This window comes from Mustela nivalis, assembly GCF_964662115.1.
Source record: "Mustela nivalis genome assembly, chromosome: 1".
Taxonomy (NCBI): Eukaryota; Metazoa; Chordata; class Mammalia; order Carnivora; family Mustelidae; genus Mustela; species Mustela nivalis.
The window spans coordinates 121,354,242-121,375,671 of NC_139020.1; the positions used below are offsets into that span (position 1 = coordinate 121,354,242).

Here is a 21,430-nt window from a genome sequence, read left to right on the forward strand (position 1 = left end):
CCCTAGAATCCCACCATTACGCTAGCATTACCTTTGAAAAGCAGGCTATTCCCAGAAAGGTAGCATGTGGTGTTGGCCCACTCCAGTGTGACTTGAATGAACAGATCATTCATTGATCCTGAGCATCCTAAATGAAACTGAGGACAGAGAGTAAAGCTGTAATCTGGCCATGTGGACCAGGGCCAACCTTGGCCTAAGCCCTGGTGACTAGGCAGCCATGCCCTGGGCCTCTTGGCAAGCTGTTCTCCCCAACAGCCATGCTGTGTTCTGGCAGCAAGAAAGCCAAGGAAGTGCTTGGATGGAGTTTCTTGCTGACTGGGGAGGTATGGGGATGGGGGAGGGAGGAGGTGCCCCCATATGGATGCTGGGGAGGAGGGGAGCCTTCCCAGGAGCTGCAGTCTCTTGGGGGCAGACCAGGGACCAGGTGCAGAGACTGATAAAGTGAGCTCTTTGTCCCCAGCTCCTCTGGAGCTTCTCCAGGAGCCTCAGGTTCCCCTTTTGATGCCCTCTCTTTGTCTTGCCCTAGCCCAGCACTGCCTCAGTAACTTTTGATCCTAAGTTTTCCAAATTGTATTCTATGGGATGTTACCCACCCCTTCCCCCACCTGCCCTGTGAAAAGGTTTATGGTCAAATGAACTTTGGAAATTCTGAGCACTATATCTCCTTCTTAGAAATTCAGAACAAGAATTCCTGTTTTTAAAGCTCTGAAAATTCCTGCAGCATAGAAGACAGACCTTAAACCCTGGGGCCCCCTTATGCACAGCATTGCACCCCTGCACAGTGTTTTGGAAACACTCACTGTTTCTTACATGGCAGAGCACTTTTTCAATTACAGGTAACAAACAATAAACTTGAATCTCCCATTTCCAAGTGCAATTTTCCCAGTATATGCTCACTACAAATGACGAGTAAGTGAATGGATTGGTCGACATGTGGTGCAAAAGACCAATGGTGGCTGTGTTCATTCTACTGATCCTTCTTTTTAAACAAAGATGCACCTACACTCGGAAGCAGTCGCGTTTGAGGTCCTCATTTCAAAGCTGGGTGGATGTTCTGGGCCTGGGGTTGTCTTCCCACCCTGCGTGCACTGTGGGGGAGATGGGGCAAGTTGCCTGCTTCCTATTTCTGTTCCCTCGGCCTATTTCAAGACTAAGCCATGACAGGAACGCATCCCTCAGCATGCACAAGGCTGTTTAGGAACAGAGTGGAAGGGGTCGCCTTTGAAAACCCATTTTACACTGAGGCGGGGTGGGGCTGCTGGGAAAGACTCTCAGAACCTCAGAAAGCCAGCCTCCAGGGGTGTCCTGAGAGACGGAGGGCTGAGCTATGAACCAGGGGAGCTGATCTTGCTGATCCTGCAGGTTAAAGAAAGCCTGCCTTGTGAAAAATTCCAGTTCACAAATGGGAAGCACCATGGAGTCACTCGAGCAAAGGCTTCAGCCTCAGCCCTTAGTTCAAATCCTGTTCTGTTCCACCCCATCTGTGCAACTGTGCACCCCCATTTCCTCTTCTGTAGGGTCAGGAATGAGGACCAGGGACCTGTGTCACAGGAAGTGCTGAGATGGAGCCAGATGTTAGCATGGCTAACAGCAGCCAGTACTCACTCTTCTCCCTAATTCCACTTATTTATACATGTGTGCATGATGAGATAATAATCTCTTCATTTAAACTCTTGCTTTCCAAGAGTTTGAACACTGACCGACATCCCTTCCACAGTCCTCAGATTTGAAGATCACAGGAGGATGGATTAAAAACAGATTCCCGCCCCCTCCCCCTTCAAGATTCTGTCTCTGAGGTCATGGTAGGACCCAGGAAACTGTATTGCGACAAGGTCCTCACGTGAGTCACCTGCAGGTGCTTGCCGGGCACAATGACAAACCCTGCTTCTTTCAGCTAAAGCACGATCCATTTTAAATGTGTGTTCATCCACGTACCCACACTTGCACACTCTCATGCAAAGCCCAGTCCGTCTCCGCAGGTGGGCAAAGTGCAGGCGAGCCACCTGCATGTCTCTCTGCGTGGGCCTGCACATGCTGAGCCCTGTAAGAGAAGGGTTCTGCTCTCATGGTAGGGGGCACTTTGGGCTGGAAGATGGTGGTGGGCAAAGGGGAAGGCAGGGCATAGCAGAGAAGTGACTGCCATGTGCAAAGGTGCTAGACAGAAAATGACACAGAGGGTCGGGGAAAGGTGAGAGGGCAGTGCCTGCTCATAATGGAAGGAAGGAGCCAGGGCCGGGAAGGTTGCTGGCTCAAACTAGAGTCGGAGGTGAGGGTCTTACCGGGCTTCATCCAGAGGATCATGGAAGCTAATGCAGTCTTCCGAGCACAGAGTGATATGGCCTGGGACATGGGCCTGGAGAAATTCTTTAGCCCTTGTGGGCAGGACAGATGGAGCTGGGGAGAAGGACTCAGGTTCACCTGCTCAGAGGCTCTGGTCATAAGGAGCTCAGGAGAGAAGCAGTGAGGGCCTGGGGTCAGGAGCAGGGAGTGGCCGGGGGAGGCAGGGAAGAAGGGGAGAAGTGCTTCAATTTAGAAGCCCCTGCACTAGGCAGTGGTTGCAGGAAGCTCACAGAGGAGGAGAGGCAACAAAGGTGGAAGTTTGGGGAAGTGAGGGAAGGATGATCTTCCAGACAGCTGGTGGGAAGATGGTGCATTTGGCTTAGGTCTGTGGCATGTGAAGGGGCAGAGCAATGATTGCCAAGGCCAGCAGGCCCTCTCTCCAGTTGCCCACTGCAACCCTCCAATGGCTCCACATTATGACCGGAACCCAACAGCTTCCAGTTACTGGGGAGGGAGGAAGGCCTGGGCCAATGCTGGAGGAGCAGCCAGGCTGCCACACACACTTCTGAGGTGAGAAAGTGCTGATGCCCCCAGGGGAGAGGAGAGGGGTGGGGTGAGGAGGGGAAAGGGAGAAAGAGAAAAGAGGGGGATGAAGGATGGGAGAAGAGGGGAGCAGGGAAAAGGAGGGAGGGGAGGGAGGGGTCTCAGCTTGGAATTAGAAGCCCCACCTGCTGTGAGCAAATGCAGAAGACAGGGGCGGAGTAAACTCTGAGGCAAGAGGCCAGCGTACACCAGCCACAGCCAGTTTCACAGGAACTGACACAGACCCCAGGGGTTCTCTCTAGTTTCGTCCTGACACACTCCCCAAAGCCCAGGAAGGTCTATTCAATACACCTAGGCAAGTCAACATAGAGCAAGTGTACTTACAGGCACGGAGAGTCCTGGGTCTTAAATCAAAGAGAGGATAACAGACCTTCTGTTAAGTAATTCCTCTTACTGTCCTGGAGCTCTTTCCAGGACTAGAATAGAGGGACCCATTTTACACATGAGGAAACTGAGGCTTGGACTGGTCGAATATTCACTGAAGACCCTACAGCTAGTCAGTAGCCCAGGCAGAATTTAAACCCAGGTAGGTCTGTCTCCAGAGGCCTAGACCTTGTAGTCAGGAGACGGTTTCTGGTAGGGACAGGGGGGGCCTCTTGTTCCTGGAAATCCAAACCTACCCAACAGCATCCAGACAACCGGCATATTCAGGAAACATTTAATGCCGTTTCTTCCCAGTCATATCTGAAATCATGCTTCATTCTTCTTAATTCAGCATGCATCCTCAGTTTCCTCCAAGACTAATTCCACTGCAGACCAGATGTCGCCAGAAGTGACTTGTTCACACCCTCCCTGGTTGGGAGGTTTATTCCTGTCCCTGCTCAGAGCGGGACAGAATGGATGGACAGAGCAGGCCTCCCGGAATCAATTCTTCCACTTGAACCAGCTCTTTTCACTCATGATTTGTGACTGATTAGAAGGGTAGAAGTTGGGGATAGATATTTAATTTTGGCTCCCTGATTACACTTGTTATATAAATGGACCCAAGTAGAAGCTGGGGCGTGAGAAAATGAACTAGAAATGAACAAGACCAAATTTTTGAGAACTTTGAAGATTTGGTCTTAGATTTTTCTGAGGTTGGCCCTCACATTAGTTGCTCATGCTTTTGGATCACTACGGTTTTGAAGGGTGAGAGGGAACCAAAGGCAAGTCCTGGAAAGATAAACAAAAGCCCCACCTTCTTTGGAAAGTGACAATAGGAAAATGCATCTAGCCAATCAGAGCTCCCATCGAGGTGGGGGAAACGCAGAATGCATCAGTCTGCTCCTTTCAGGAAAAAATCATGCTGGGCATTTCACCTGCAGGGAATTCAATACAGGGAACTGCTTATGCAGAAGCTGGGAAAGCCAGGAAGGTTGACAGGAGATGCGGGAGCAACTTGAGGCTTAGCCACAGCAGGAAGCTGCCTGTACCACCAGGAACTCTGGGAGGACAGTGGTGTTACCAGAACCCAGCAGCCAGGACTGCCAGGTGAGACAGACCATGGCAGGAGATGATATCAGAGGAGAGGCAGCCCCTAAACACCCCCAAATCAAAGACAGAGGAAGAGACCGAGAAGCACCCTGGCTCCTCTTTCCTTCCCACTTTCTACCCTCCATTAGTGCTGCCACTGGTAGAAACTGCCCAGAACCTGCTCCCAGGGAGGCTGGGAAATATTCCCCAGATTGCAGGGTAGAACAGGGAAGGGAAGGGAGGGTGTCTGTTGGCAATCAGGCACTGAGCGGCCCTCAGCCCCAGTCCCCCATGAGCTCCAGGTCAGACTCAGACCATTGCAAGGATGCATGAGACTGAGCTTGCAGAGGGCTGAAGGAGCCCAAAGGAGGGCCCAGCCCACCTGCACTGTCGCCTGACCTGAGATTTAAAGGCTGAACATAGTTTAGAAAGGCCATCTCTGTAGTGAAGGAGAGAGGGGAGGGGGTTACCATCAAACAAGCCCTCTTTGTAGCACACAATGAACTAGGTATACCTTTCCGCACATACCTTAGTTCCCTTAATCTTCAACATGCCCTCACACAGTGGTAACACCTGATCTTCACACACAAGGAAATGGAGTCTTGGCAGAATAGGGAGGAAACACGTCTGCGGGGATAGCCAGGCCATGGCAGGGCTGGCGTGTGGGGCAGCCTCACAGAGTTCCATCTCTTATTGGCATCCTCAGTGGGAGTGGCTGCCTCCCTCCATTTCTCCATCAGTCCTTGGACAAATGTGACCTTTTCTGGATGCAGACAAACCTGAATCCCAACTTAATGGACGATGAAGTTGATAAAAGAATGTGTGTATTGAATCGGAACAAAAGAGACTATTTGACTAGCTTTAATGACTTCTAACTCCTATTAAGTATTTTCAAGTTCAATGGAAATGTTTTCTTTTATCAAAGTTTATGGTTTTAAGCTTCAAAAGCAATGAAAACTTCTCAAAAACTTCTCCAGAGCCTCGATCCCTGGCTAACCACAATCCCACAGGCTGGACCGCTGGGCACTTGCTCTCACCTGTCCATAGCTGGGTGTGTTTGTGTGTGAGTGTGTGTGTGTGCATGACTGTGAGCATGCGGGTGACTCTAAACCTTTCCTTTGCAATACTGGTGCACTTGCAATTGTGCAATGATTTGTAATTCTTGTTCAGCATTGTTCCCATCCTCCTGGGTCTCAGACTCCACCGGGCAGAGGCAATTGTCCTGCTCACAGCATCTGATACCTGCTGGTGTCTCTGACATGCACAGGTGTTTGTGGGGCCCATATGAGTACCAGTGCCTGGGATAGGTGCCAGGCATTTTTCTTCATTGACCTAGTCATTCAAGGAGCATTCATTGATCACATACAGTCTATGTGCCAGATCTGGGGGCAGGGGCTGGCATTGAGGAGAGAGTGGGAAGCAAAGCGGGCATGTTCCCTCTCCTCACAAATTTGTTTCTGAGCCTCACAGCCTTGTAAAGCCAGTATTATTATAGAGGGAACATTCCTCAACTTCATAAAATCTATCTATGAAAAACCCACAGCGAATATCATTCTCAATGAGGAGAAGCTGACAGCCTTCCCTTTGAGATCAGGAACACAGCAAAGATTTCCACTCTCACCACTGTTGTTCAACATAGTACTAGAAGTCCTAGCAACAGCAATCAGACACCCACTGGACTCCCTCTTGCTCTTGGTGTTGATGAGGGAGCACGGGGCTGGCTGAAGACAAAGCAAAAGCTGGTGCCTTGCACCCCCTCTGCACCCTTTCCCCTCCATAAGTGTAGCATCCCTCAGGCAGCCCTGACTGCCATGAACAATAAGCAAACTTGCAGAGCTCTCAATCCTGCTAGACAGGAGTCTCCCTTAGCTTACAAATGTTCTAAATCTCACTAACAAAAGACGATTGATAGCAGGACTGTGACAACCCACCAAAAAGTCTCCCAAGTATCTTAATGTTAATGGCTGGTCTAAAGACAACATTGATCCAGCTGCAAAGGCAAGGCCTCCGGTAGGCCTGGGACATCCTGGCACCTTGTAGGCCCTCTTTAGCATATGAAAACTCCACTGAAACCTCCCTTCCCCTCACCTTCCCCCAACCTCAGGGTACATAACCTACCATCCCTCACAACCCTGGGCGGCAGCTCTTCCTGCCCAGGGGTCCTGCCCCCCGTGCTTTAATAAACCACCATTTTGCACCAAAGATGTCTCAAGAATTCTTTCTTGGTCATCGGCTCCAGACCTCAGCCCACCGAACCTCACGTAGGTTCTAGAACTTCATCAGTGTCAAAGGATTCTAGACCATAAACAAGTTTTGAGTAGGCAGGGAAGGTAAAGAAAGTGCTGCTGCTGCTCCACCATTTGTGTGACCTTGAGTCAGTTTCTTAATCTCCCTGAGCCCTTTTCTGGCAAGTAGATAGACTAACCCTTGCTCACTTCTCAAGTTTGCCATAGGTGTTTATGAAGCTAGAGGACATCACAGTCCTGAAAACCTGGGAATGCTTCCCATATGCCAGTGTGAGGTACATCTTTGCTAGAACATGTTGAGAAGTTGCTTGCCTACCCAACCTATAGCTCTCCCCTACCTCCTTTCTTTCTTTTTTTTTTTTTAATATTTTATTTATTTATTTGACAGAGAGATCACAAGTAGGCAGAGAGGCAGGCAGAGAGAGAGGGGGAAGCAGGCTCCCTGCTGAGTAGAAAGCCCGATGTGGGGCTCAATCCCAGGACCCTAAGGTCATGACCTGAGCTAAAGGCAGAGGCCTTAACCCACTGAGCCACCCAGGTGCCTCCTTTCTAAATGAATCTCAGATTTGTTCTGGATCCACCCAGCTCCAGAGGGAAACTATTATTGGTTTGGATTACCCTACATTGCTCAGTCAGCCACTAAAGACCTTCAGGTAGTACAAGAGATATGCATTAGAGTTCCATTTTTGGAAAGACTCTACTAGAGACCAGGTGAAGAGTGGGCCCAGTCCCTGTGCCTTGGCTTCAAGTCCCAGAGTCTGCGCAAGGTTGGGGAGTTGATGGATCCTCTCTGACATCCCAGCTTTGACACTCAACCACCATTTTGAAAAAAATAATAAATACATAGTAACAAAGTCTACCATTTTGGAGTATTTAACAGTGCTAGGCCCCTTCCATGCATTGGCTTATTTAGTCTTCATAGTAACTCAATGGGATAGATACCTTTTTTCTCCCCATTTTATAGACCAGACTCCCTGATGCTAAGTAACATTTAAGTGACCTATTTAAGTTCCCCCAGCTGAGAAACATCAGAGCCTTCAGTAAACCCAGATTCAAAGCCCCCTTCTTTCTGAAGCAAGTGCTGGTCCATGTCCTACAATATGACCATTATGAACACCACACTTCACTGTGCAGGAGAGCAGAAGTGCTGGCCGAAGGGGCTCTCTCAGGAACTCTATACAGACAAGCTTGCATTTGTTAAATGTTCACTGAGTGCAAAGCTGTCCCAAGGCTCTAGGATCTGAGCTGCCACCCAAGGCAGAAGAGGCTTATCAAGGAGGAGGTCTCAGTGCCCTTCAAATCCTGGTTCCCCTAGGGCCCTTCTTTCTGAGCTCAGGGCAATGAAAATGATACATGTGGGAACTCTGGACCCCATTGTATTCAGGTCTGTGCTCTCTTTATGGATGGGCAGAGCGTATGTGCACAGTAGGGGTCATCATGCCAGGAGGGAATAATGGGGAAAAAAGAAAAGAAAAGAAAGAAAAGAAACAAGTTCCTTGTGTCCCTAGGGATGGTCCCTAGGTGGGCACACAAGTCAGTCCATGAGACCAAATATTATGAAAACAAGGGGAAGAAAGAAGAACATTCTGATTCTCTGTCCCCTTCCCTACTGGTAGCCAGTAGGAAATGTTGGAGAGAATCCAACCAGACCTCCATTAGTTGTGTTGTTGAGTCTTTGGAACCTGAGAATTTTGTTCATATTCACTTGTCTTTCATTTTTGCTCACACACCACTTTGCTTTGGAAAGAGACCTTTAACTGTTTGCACAACGTCCCTAATCAGCCAGTCTTCCCAGCCCTGCCCTGCATTACTGCCCCCCCCCCCGCCCCAACAATATTTCCTCAGATGCAAAGTTCAGGCAGGCCACCCTCAAGCCTGAGAAATCACGGGAAAGGGAGTCTCACTAAGCTGCCTGTTCCCAACCACAATGTTTCCCCTCCCTAGTTTCAGTGTTGTTGATTAAGACAGCAGACTGGGCTTGGTGTGAGGGAGACCATTGTGCCTGCCTCTCCAAAGCAATGGCACCACTGTAAGAACCAGTTGGCATGGCGACTGAGCCAGGAGAACACTTTCAAAACGGGCAATTTAGTTTAAAATGATCATTGTGTTTTTCACTAAATGTCACATTCCCATAATTGTGAAGACAGCTAATTGGGCAGTTAATTGTTTAGAATCTTTTATTTCTGTTCTCTTATTCCACTTAACTTGTGAGCATACCTGCATGCACACGTACACACACCCTCTCTCTTCTCTCTCTCTCTCATTCACAATATAAGACTAATTACTAATCCCATGGCTATCAATGACCAAAATAATGAAGAGCTTGGTCTCAATGTTTGAATGTTTACTGGTTGTTGATTCATTAGCATCATCACCTCCTAACTATATTCAACCCAAGACACAGCCCCTGGAAACTCTCTCAGTCGCCTTCCCCCACATCAACGGTGTTTGTGAGGGTCAAGATTTTGTCAAGTCCCGTGCAAATGAATGTCCACCCAACAGGTGAGATTTACTTGGTGGGGGACTCTGACTTGGGAAAGTTATGATGTGGATCCTCCTGCATTTTTAAATTTTGAACCTCCTGGCCTAAGCACATAACTAGGTTCATTTGTATATCCATTGTTCCTAAACTTTAACCTCAGTGAAAAATACAGATGTTGTCATCTGAGGGAGAAATTGCCTGGAAGACATGCAGATGTGTCATATACTCTAATTAATCCTGAAGTCCATGGCCACGTGGTTGGTGTCTGAACTGGAACTCAGCTATTTGATATCACTGCTTTGATATGCGAGTTGCCACAAAATATTTTCTGTTTTAAGAATTCTTTCCAAAACCCCGATCCAGGGAGCAATCCCATTTTGTTGGCTTCCTGTGCGAAGCAGACTTCAGAAAGAAAGTTTTCACTATATCCTAGGACAGACTGTGCCTCTGAAGACAACCTGTAAGACTGGTTAACTCATCTTAATTATTTTTAAAATCTAAATTGCTGTTCTGAATAAAGTAGAAGTAACCAAATGCACTCAACTTGTGTGTCAACCCAGGGCAGCAGGTTGACTCTGCTGTTTAATTGAGCCCAAAGCCGGAAATGAAAAGCTGGGGACCAAGGGTCTTTCACCCTGCAGGAGGCAATGGAAACCCTATGTCCATCTCAGAAGCCATTCTGACCTTTCGTTACTGATTGCAAGTCTTTTGAGTGCAAAGCATTCCCTTTTGTTCTGATTTCCTGACAACTGTTTAATCATGTTTTATTCATGGAAATTACAGTAGAATTTTCTTGTTCCCCACATATCAAATAAGAGAATACACAGGGCAGTCAAGTTCTAGAAACAAATAATCGAGTTGTAAGATTCTCACCAGTAGTGAAATCCTAAAGTGTGTTAAAGGCTAGATTGTGGGTGTAGACTAGAGGGCAGGGAGGGCATTTATCCTTACATAAACATTTCCAAACAAATTTGCCCTCAACCCAAGTTCCAACCATCAATAAAATGGAACATTTAATTTTAACAGCTTAGTGGAAAGTCTTTGAAAATGGAGACGAGGTGCCTGGTTGGCTCAGTTGGTTAAGCAAGTGCCTTCAGCTCAGGCCATAATCTTGGAATTCCATGATCAAGTCCCACATCAGGCTCCCTGGTTAAACAAAACAAAACAAAACAAACAAAACAAAACAAAAAAATCTTAAAAAAAAAAAAAGAAAAAGAAAGAAAGAAAAGGGAGACTGAAGTTCAGTGAGTATCTTTCACATGTATTATTTTATTTGATGCCCATGATGATCCTGTAAAGTAGTTTTCATTAACCCCATTTTATACAGGGAAACTGAGGCTAGAGGGGAGAAATCATTGCCCAAGATTGCCTAGTCAATAAGTTGCAGGGTTCCCATTCTTCCATGGCCCCATTCTGCTTTCCAAAACAATTCATCTGCCACAAGTCCCATGCTCCAACAGATGCCTAACCTAGCTGGTCATTGGGAACTTCAGGTTAGGCAGCTGTTGCTAAGACTCCCCAAGGATATGGGGCTGCAGAACTGTCTTGAGGCCCGGCAAGGTGTTGGCCACTTGTTACAAAGCAAATGTGACCTAGTCACATTATACCTGGTCTACTTCATCCCAGAGTACATCAGGTAACTTGAAAGTCCCCTGAGCTCAAGAAAAGCAAAAGGGTGTACAAGGTTTTTTAAAAAATAAATAAAATCAGTACATGTATTATGTGAAAGAAAAAAGAACTCAATAAGGCAAAGTGCAGAGAAGAGGGAAAAATTAGAAATCCCATCATAAGACATGGAAGCCATTGATAACATCTTGGGAAAACACCCTTGTGGGCACTTTTATGAACATAAGCACATGATCATAGGTTTGCTGATTGTCAAAGAGGTTTTCCTTTACATGTTGTTGCATAACCTAATTATTTTTACTTAGAGATAGAAAACAAAGATCTTATTTTCAATTCTCAACACTCCATGCAAATTCCACGGTATGAATTTCTACCACTTACTTAACCAATTTCTGACTATATAAATCATTTTTGTTTTATAAACAGCAGTAGAACAAACATCTCTATTATATATGTTGCTTTGTTTGTTTGGGGCAGTTCTTTGATTTTTGCCTTAAGCATCAATTTCCCAAAGCAGAGAGTTAATCAAAGATCTAAGCCTTTTCCTTCTTTTCTTTTTATTCCATTGCTATAAAAACCTGGTGAACAACCAGCTGGACAGAAACAGCTGCCTCCAAATGGCCAGGGGGAATTTTCTTTCATTTCTTGGGTTTTCTTCTAGGTAGGATTCTTCATCTCTTTGTCTTCTTTGTATTGCTTGCTTTCATACTTGTGATACATTCTTTTTTGTTTTGTTTTGGTTTTGGTTTTTTGCTCATTATAATGGAGATAACTCTGAAAAGGCTTTTTAAAAAATTTTTATTAGCATATAATGTATTATTATCCCCAGGGGTCTGTGAATCTCCAGGTTTACACACTTCACAGCACTCACCATAGGACATACCTTCCCCAGTGTCCATAACCCAACCACCCTCTCCATACCCTCCTCCCTCCCAGCAACCCTCAGTTTGTTTTGTGAGATTAAGAGTCTCTTATGGTTTGTCTCCCTCCTGATCCCACCTTGTTTTCATTTATTTCTTTCCTATCCCCCAAACCCCCACATTGCCTCTCAACTTCCTCATATCAGGGAGATCATATGATAATTGTCTTTCTCTGATTGACTTATTTCACTCAGCATAATACCCTCTAGTTCCAACCACGTTATCGCAAATGGCAAGATGAAAAGGCTTTCTTTATGAACTCTATCTTGCCATACCCGAAGCCTGTATGTCTTCTCCAAGTTCCAGTGGCTAGGGTGATGCAGATCTCTCCACATTTTATACCTGAGGGTGCAATAGGAAGGAGAATTCACATAGGAATCATGTGGAACCCCGGGGGATTTCAACTTTATTTCTCCGGTGGGATTTTATTAAAGCAAGGCAGCTACCTGAGATATGATAGTGGTATCTCCACTCAGAGAGGAGCCCATGAAATGGTGAGTCCAATTGCCAATGAGATCTTTCTACAATCGTTAGGGACTTCTGCTAAAGGGGTTTTGCTGTTGTTGTTCTTATTGATTTAGGGTTTTTTGCTGGGGGGGGGGGTTCTACAGAATATCTGCTCATTACCTCAGTCTAGTGTTGCCAGATTTTATCAAACTAATAATAGTAATGATAGCAGGACTTCTAGTTACATTTGAATTTCAGATAAACAACAAATCATTTTTAATATGGGTATGTCCTCCATATTGCATTTGGTGTATACTGAAGAACTACTCATTTTTTATCTGAAATTCAGATTTTACTAGGTATCCTGTATTTAAGCTGGCAGCCCTACCTTAGTCCTTCTGGCTCTAGTTTGGGGCATAGTTGTGTCATTTCTCAGAATTTTTTTCACTCACTTCTGAGTGGCTTATGGGAAAAGTTTATAAGTCATGGCAAATCAAGTGAGACTTCTCTTTCTCTTTCCCTGACCACCACATTTTGGACAGCAGAAGTTGTACCCTTTTCCTTGATTGGCTGTGGCTAGGGGTGTTCGTTTGCTTGCTCACTTTTGTTTATGTTTGTGTTTTTGTTTTGGCAGGGGAAAGCTCATTTTAATTTTGGACTTTGTTGTTAAGTATTCCAGGAGGTTGAGTTTGTGATCCAACTTTATTCTCTCTCTAGAGCTCAGGAATTACACATTCTTTACTAGAAGCTTTTAAAAGCACACAAAGGTGGATCTAATCTATATCACTAGCAAATCTCCTTGGAAATCTCTTTCCTTTGTTTCCTAATTCTCTTACCCTCTACTTGTTCTGAAGCCCCTCACTAGCCAAAAGGCCCTCAAAGCTATGTCTCTTTACCTTCAACCTTCTCAACTTTTCTTTTTCTCACCTCCTCTCTTTTCTCTCTCAATGTTTTATTCTGCAGACTAGCCTCCTCCCCTAGGGGCCAAGTTCTCCATTTCTTCCTTCTCTCCCCTCTACTGTCTTCTTTTGTCCTTCTCTACCCAATTAGTTCTATAGAAACAATCTCAAAGTTCCCTGGAGAGGAGGTAAGGTGAAAAAGGATAGAGGTAGGGACAAAATGGAACCAGGTAGAAAAGGGGGGTATAATTCTCTTTGGTGGGCTGGGAAAGGGGAATGTCTGAATATTTCCATCCCAACAATTGAACCCCATGTTATAGCTCAGTGGTGGACTTTAAATTTTAGTGGTTCAGAGAGCGCAAGTGGTTTGCCCAAAGTCGCATAGCTAGCTGAGGATACAGTTTAAACCCAGATCTTTGGATCCCACAGCTGGGCACTTTCTCATGATACTGCTTGTCTCACATTTTAGGTGTATTTGAGGTAAAGATATTAGCATAACACTGATTACCCGAGAGCAGGTGTAGTGATTGTGGCAATTGACTCCCCAACATCTGTCCTACCACTCTGTTGCTTTGCTAGGGCTGCCATGACAAAGCACCACTAAGCAGGCGGCTTAGATGAAAGAAACTTATTGTTTCACAGTCCTGGAGGGTAGGAGTTCCCACATCAACATGTCTGCAGGGTTAGTCCTTCCAACCACTGTGGAGAAGAATCTGTTCCCTGCCTGTCTCCCAGATTCTGGTGGTTTGCTGGTGATTTTTTGGCTCTCTTGGCTTCTGCAGCATCACCCCAAACTCTACCTTCAGCTTCACATGACATTTGCCCTGTGTGTAGGTCTGTGTCCCTTTTTATAAAGACAGCAGTCATACTGGACAAGTGGCCTGCCCCACTCCAGTATGACCTCATCTTAACCAATTACATCCGTGGTAACCCTATTTCCAAATAAAGTCACATTTTGAAGTTGGAAATTAGGACTTCGACAGGTAAATTTGTTGGGGGGGGGCACAATTAAACCCATAACATCACCCAAAGATTGGTATAAACCAATTGTGTTCTTCCCATCTTGTGGGCATGGGTTTAGAAGTGGGCATATAGTTTAGGAACAGTCAATGAGATGAGGGGAAGATTTCCAGGATCTTGTAAGAAAGGTTTCCTTGTTCCTAAGGAAAGATCACAAAAATAAGCTTCATCCTTGCAGTGTTGACAAGTCTGAGTGTGACATCTAGGACTGTTGCATTCTCAATACCCCCATTCTAAAAGTAAACCAACACATACAAGCATGCAGAACGGAATCGCAGGGCAGCCAAGTGCCTGATGAGCTGTTTCCAGATGCGGCCATCTGTAGAATTCTTTCATGTGAACTAATACATGTTCTTATTTCTTAAATCCATTTTAGTTAGGATTTTCTGTTATCTGCTGCTGAGAGCATCCCAACTGATACAAACCAAGATGGCGCTACCAAGTGTATACAGTGCAAATGCTGTTCAAAATTAATTTACTTGCCAGCTTTGAAATGATGCAAATTGTGATGGTATATTTATTTGAGGGGATTTGTATTATTTCAAATTTGGGGCATAAAGTGAAACCAATTGATATACTGTATGACACCATTTTAGATTCTTTATGCTCAAATTTGAAAAAAAAAAACAAAACTGCAACGGTTCTCAAACTTGAGCAGGCATCAGAATCACCTAGAGGGCTTATTAAAACAGCTCACTGGGCCTTACTCTGGAGTTCTTGATTCAGAAAATCTGAGGTGAGGTCTGGGAATTTGTATTTCTAACCAGTTCTCAGATACTGCTGATCAGGGTGCCACACTCTGAGAGCTACTGGTCTAGTAAAATAAACCTTGTTGCATCCAAAAGAGTCTGGGATATGCAATCCTTTCCGGTGCACAAGGTCCTAAAACAATTGTAAGAATAATTCCCATTTATGAAATGTCTACCATGTACAACACACAGCACTGCATGTTTTGCATTCATTTTTATCCCTTCTCCCTAGAACTCCTCCAGGTGGATTTGTTAATCTCATTATTCAGATGAGAAAGTAATATGGACAGAAGCTAAGTCATTTGTCTGAAGGAGAAGAACTGGGGTTTGAAACCAGGCCTGTGTAACTGCATGTTTTTTTTTAACAAAGCCCATGTCCATCGGAGACAAAATATTGGCCTACCTTACAAACAGCTCAGGGCTGACACTGCAGGCCAATCTGTGCCTGGGTGGCTCAGAGGATTGAGCCTCTGCCTTTGGCTAGGGTCATGATCTCAGGGTCCTGGGATTGAGCCCCACATCGGGCTCTCTGCTCGGCAGGGAGCCTGCTTCCCCCTCTCTCTCTCTCTGCCTGCCTCTCTGCCTACTTGTGATCTCTGTCTGTCAAATAAATAAATAAAATCTCAAAAAAAAAAAAAAAAAAAGAATGGCTTGAAGAAAAGGGGCTTGTCTGGGTGGGATCAATCACCCCTCAGACCAGGGAAGTTAATGGCTCTTGTTTGGCTCTTTTCTCCGAGGCTGCTCAGCACCCTACTTGGAGGATCCTCTCGGAGGCCAAGATCACAAGCCCAATGGCTGCAACCTGCCACTTCCTCTCCATGCAGTGGGCGCTGTCGAGCAGTGGGGGGGCTTGTGCTGAGCCTGCACAAGCCGTGACACCCCCAAGTACTCCGACCTTGCCTCACCCCTCATTGCCACAGGAGCAAGGGCTGGCACCTCATTTTTCATTGCAGGACCCATTTGCTGGAAGCTACTGATGAGTCTGCTGTGTTGGGGAAGAGAGCGGGGCAGCACCTCTGATTCAGAACTCTCAGGACCCCTATCCGGAGAAATGATTCCTTCAAGAAAGGACAGTGCCTCCACACACCTCGCAACGGTTTCATGGGTAGGGAGCTGAGCAGGAAGGGAAATAGGAACCAGTCTGAATTTACCATCCTTCTCCTCTAGACTCTAGACTTACTCTTCCTAAAGCTCCCCTCTCCACTCTCATCTGGACCTGAGGATCCAGCTGTTTCCTTAGACTTTCATAAGCAAATGCTTCTTGAGTTCTGCCATTTCTTCAGTCCTGAACTAGACTCCTACAGTGAAGGAGTTAAAATTGGAGCCCAGAGCAATAGTCTGGGCCAAGCCCTTCATTTTGAAGAAGATGCCCAGAGAACAAAGGTGACTTGCCCAGGTCACATAGGATGTCAGTGGACAAGGTGGCTGGAGAAAGACCCAACTGAGGCCTGGCACTGGGGCAAAGCTCACCAGAATATACATTTTTACCCAGTTTAGACACATTTTGCGCTTATATTTCTTACAGAAAAGAAGCAGAGAGGGCGCCTGGGAGGCTCAGTGGGTTAAGCCGCTGCCTTCGGCTCAGGTCATGATCTCAGGGTCCTGGGATCGAGTCCCGCATCGGGTTCTCTGCTCAGCGGGGAGCCTGCTTCCTCCTCTCTCTCTCTCTCTCTCTCTGCCTTCCTCTCTGCCTACTTGTGATCTCTCTCTGTCGAATAAATAAATAAAATCTTTAAAAAAAAAAAAAAGAAGCAGAGAGAAGGGGCAAGACACATATCAATGAGGGGCAAAGGGAAAGAAACCAACAGGGGAGGAAATTAATCTTCAAAAAGCCATACTTCTATTCTGGGTGTAAGATATCTTACCTATAACTAATTAACCTCCAACTTTCCTTGGGTGCAGAACTTTAATCCCTGTTTTATGGGTGAGAAAACTGAGGCCCAGAGAGGTTAAATGACTTGCTCTGTGGCACACAGTTCATCCTTAGCAGAGCCAAGATGAGAAACCATGTCTCTATAATACCCTTGATGTTGCTTTTTCTCTAATCCCCCAGTCCATGGTCCCCCAAAGTCAGCTCAAGGTTGCAGCACCCACCTCCTAGCATATCCACCACCCTGGGGAATCTCTGCAAGTCAAGTCACCTCTATATCCCCACTAGATTACTTTTCCCCAGAACACCTCTGTTTAAAATTGCCAGAAGGCCACATAAGTGAAATTACATAATTATGTGTCTGCCTTCTTTCTCTCAACATGTTTTTGGGATTCCTCCATGTTCTGCATGTTCATTGCCTTTTTTAATTGCTGCATAGCATTGCATTATGTGGACGTACCATAGTTCTTCCACCCACCAGCTGATAGACATTTGAATTGCTGCTAGTTTGAGACTATTATGAATAAAGCTCAATGAACATTCACATACAAGCCTCTGTGGGAACATATGCTTTCATCTCTTGGGTAATACTTAGGGGTAAAATTTCTAGGAATTCTATTAAATGTATATTCAATTTTATAAGAAATTGTCAAACAGTTTGTTTAAGTAATCTTCCCATTTCGCATTTACACCAGCAGTGTATGAAAGCTTTAGTTGCTCCATATCCTCACCAACCAACTCTAGGTACTGTCTCTTTAATTTGAGTTACCTAGTAAGTGTGTGGTGGCATCTTTCTGTGTTTTTTGACTGATGATGCTGAGCATATTTTCATGTGCACATGTTCCTTACTGAAGTGTCCATTTGAGTCATTTTTTTAAAGATTCATTTATTTATTTCAGAGAGAGAGAGAGCGGGGGGGGGGGGCAGAGGGAGAGAATCTCAAGCAGACTCCCTGCTGAGCCCAGAGCCTGACATGGGGCTCCATCCCATGATCCTGAGATCATGACCTGAGCGGAAACCAACAACTGAAAAGCCACCAAGATACCCCTCTTTTGCCCATTTGTTAGTTGGGTTGTTTATCTTCTCATTATTGAGTTATAAGAAATCTGCCATGTATTCTAGAGACAGTCCTTTGTTAGGTACATGTTTTACGAACATTTTCTAACAGTCAGGGGCATGCTGTTTCACTTTCTTAATGGTAGCTTTTGAAGACACTGTCTTTTGATGCAGTCCAATTTCATACTTTTTCTTTTATGACTCATGCTTTTTTGTGTCCTATATAAGAAATTTTTGCCTAACCCAAGATCACTAAGGTTTTATTCTATATTTTCTTCTTGAAGTTTTTTAGTTGGCTCTTAAATTTGTGTCTATTATTCCATGTTAATCTTTCTCATGTAATGTCACATAACAGACAAGGATCATGTTTTTACATAAAGATATTCAATTGTCAACTCTCCTATTATTGAGGTTTCTGTATTTAAAAAAAGAAGCAGCAGCAGCTATGTAGAACCAGACTTTTAAAGTATTGTCAGCTATTTTTAAATGTTCACATTTAATAAGCTAATGCTCCTAGCCCAAAAGTTTTGAAGGTATGGTGATTGTGGATATAATCTCATTTACTAAAAGGATCTTGAGATCCCTAAAGACAGATCCCATTCCCATCTGCCCCTCAGTCTTGCTTCCATCAGCCAACTTCTAGCTCCCAGGGCCTGAGCTATCATCTCTATAATCCCTGCACACTCCAGGAGGACTGGATGGTCAACAGTCCATCACAAGATGGCCCTTAGTACCTAACACATCAACAACTGTTTGTGGTGGGTCTATACTCTCCATCATCGGTGGTGACACCCATATCCATATTATATGGCATGTACAAATGGAACCCTTGGTTCTCAAAACGAGTAACATGCTACTATTCTCATTTTACAGTTGTGGAAACTGAGGCTCAGAAATGTTATGTTCCTTAGCCATGTCAGTAATCAAACAACAGAGTGGCTGGGATTTAAGATGGGATATGCAGTAACCAGAGCTCTACTCCCCATCCCAACCATCTCTCCACAGATCCAGGCTGGATACTTGACTGTGTTAATGGGAGTTTCTGAACACCTGGTCATGTGATCATTTCAGCAGGATGGTACTGACTTTTGTCATTTTAATGGGAATAAAAAGGGAAGGATTGTTTCCTTAATAAATAGAGGATGTAAAACAAGATTATAAATAGCTTTTATTCAGACTTTATTTTGAAAAATTTCAAGCATAGAGAACACTGAAAGAGAAACACTGTTCTATTATACACCTGCATTTGACAACTGTTAACGTTTTGCCACATTTGCTTTACTCTACGAACTTATTTTCAGAATTATTTGAAAGTTACAGATATCAAGACACTTCTCCCAGAATACTTCAGCATGTATATCCTAAAAGCAAGAATGTTCTCCTACAGAATGATAATGCCATTATCACACCTAAGAAAATTAATAATTCCCTGGAGTCTAATACCCAGTCCAAATTCAAATTTCAAGCGTCTTCAAATGACTTTCATGAAAAGTAGGACCCCATCAGAGATCAATGCATTGTATTTGGTTGTTAAGTCTCTTTTCCTTCTTTCCATCTATAAAACCTCCACCACTTTAGTGAGTCCAGGCCAATTTTCTGGTAGAACTTCCACATTCTGGATATGTCTCGATGTTTCCTAATGATATCCTTTCATTTATTCCTCTCTCTGTAGAGGAAACTGTTTCCTACTTAAGTGTCCCAGCACCTTTTAACAAGCCTCATTTACATTCATTACTGCAGGAAGGAGAAATAAGTTGTACCTACACTTTTTTAAAAGCACTGGGTGACCACGCAAGCTGAGGGAGATGCTTTACTTCTTACAGGTATAAAACTACAGCAATAATAATAACCTAAAGATCTGCTTTCCCAAACTAATCCTGACTGCCTGCCTGGGTATTAGTGGCAAAGAGATGACAGAGAAGGCCACCCCTCTATGACACCTGGCAGAGTGTAGAGACAGCCTGGCCTCCTGATCCTACCCCAGCCTCCCAGTGACTGGCTGACCCCCAGGAATCAGAGGGGGAAGGGAATGTGCGGTTATGGGAATTTCATGGTAAACAAAGACTGAGAAGTGTGGACAGACAGTCTGGTACCTTGGCAGAGAGCAGGACAGGCATCTACCCCTGATAATGCTTTGCTCCTTGAACATTATCCCCCAGAGTGCAATGGCAGATATGCCCAGGTGGTCTCTACAGTTACCAGATATGACCTCACTGAAAGGTTCAGAAAAGGATGGGGACATGACAAGACACACAGGCAAACTGAAGGCACCCCTCATTGGCCAAAACTGGGACAAAATGATAAAGAAATATTGGATTATTATCCATAAAATAAAATAAATATCCATGATTCCAACTGATATACATTTTAATTGCATAAATAAATAAATGGGGAAGAAGGGACAGTTCTTTCTTACAGAAGTATTCCAATAAGTAAATGCAAAAGAAATGAGAAAGATTAAAAAAAAAAAAAAACCACCACGAGGCAAACACTGCAATGATAATTATTATGGGCAAATCTACCAACGGATGCTCAAATTAGTGTGGGAAAGTTTGAGGAGAAAGAGAGTATTTGCATAGTTTCAAAGTATCTCCCTCAAGACATTTTTAAAAGAGAGAAATGGCAATTTTATGGTGGAAAAACTCAGCAGACACCACCTTAACGAAGTGATCAAGGTTAATTATCACCAGTAATAAGACATATTGACATAATGTATCCCCTAATATACATGCTGAGAAGGCCACATCCCTCTTTGGTATTCCTGCCAAAAATCCATAACCTCAATCTAGTAGTGAAAAACATCCAGCAAACCCCCAGCTGACAGATAGTCTACAATATAACGGACTAGTATTTTTGCAAAGCCGCAAGTCACCAAAGACAGGGAAAGACTGAGGAACCATCACAGCTTGGAGAAGACCACAGAGAGTAGCAAGTAAGTGCAATGTGAGAGCCACGTCAGTGGAAGGACCAGTAAAACTCAGATTAGGCCTGGGGTTTAGTTAATGTTAATTCATAGCACAGAGAGTAACATGAAGAGTACCGATGCCAACTTCATGGTTCCTGTCACTGCGCTGTGGAATAGGTTAACATTAACATTCAGAATAAGCTAAGAGAGGGGTGCTTTTTTTTTTTTTTTGCAATTTTTTTGTAAGTCAAGATTAATTTCAAAATAAAAATTAAAAGAAAAAAAATCAGCTGTATATGTAAATGAAGTAGAAGGTCCCCTAGCCACTGCTGTCTCAAGGACACATGTGGGAGTCCCTGCCTTCAAAATTTTCCACTTCAGCTGTCAAGACATCTCAAGTCCTACCATTCAAGATGCATTACTTTCAATGAAGGTTTTATGTTCCCACAGTTCCAAAGAGTAATGCAACAGATATTTATAGAGCACTTCCTATGTTCAGGAAACTACTAGCTACTAGGGATAAGTAGTGAATAAAACAGACAAGACTTCTGTCCCCTTGGAACTTGTATTCAGTCATTAGGCTCTTACTATGAATTAGTTGGGTTGCTCCATTTCCTATAGCAGCTACACATCAGGGACTAGGAGGGGGAGAATTGAATGAGTAACAGAGGGGAGGCTAGGTTTAGAGCATGGAGCAGGTAACACTTGGTGAAGGTCAGGTCCACATAGGGGCTTCTAGAAGGTCCAAGGTCTCAGCATGGTACCAAGCCAAGCAGGATAGGGCACTAGGAGGAAGCGGAGTCCCTACACTGGGTGTGAAGCCTGGCTCAGAATTAAACTCCGGCAAGGTCTGAATTGAGCCTGAAACGATCATA

The 21,430-nt window shown here is 44.6% G+C and overlaps 1 protein-coding gene across 1 annotated transcript in view; it reads left to right on the forward strand.

The window, feature by feature from the left end:
• Positions 1-21,430, forward strand: part of COPB2 (COPI coat complex subunit beta 2) — a 460,843-nt gene that overhangs the window by 371,594 nt on the left and 67,819 nt on the right. The gene's annotated exons all lie outside the window — the stretch shown is intronic.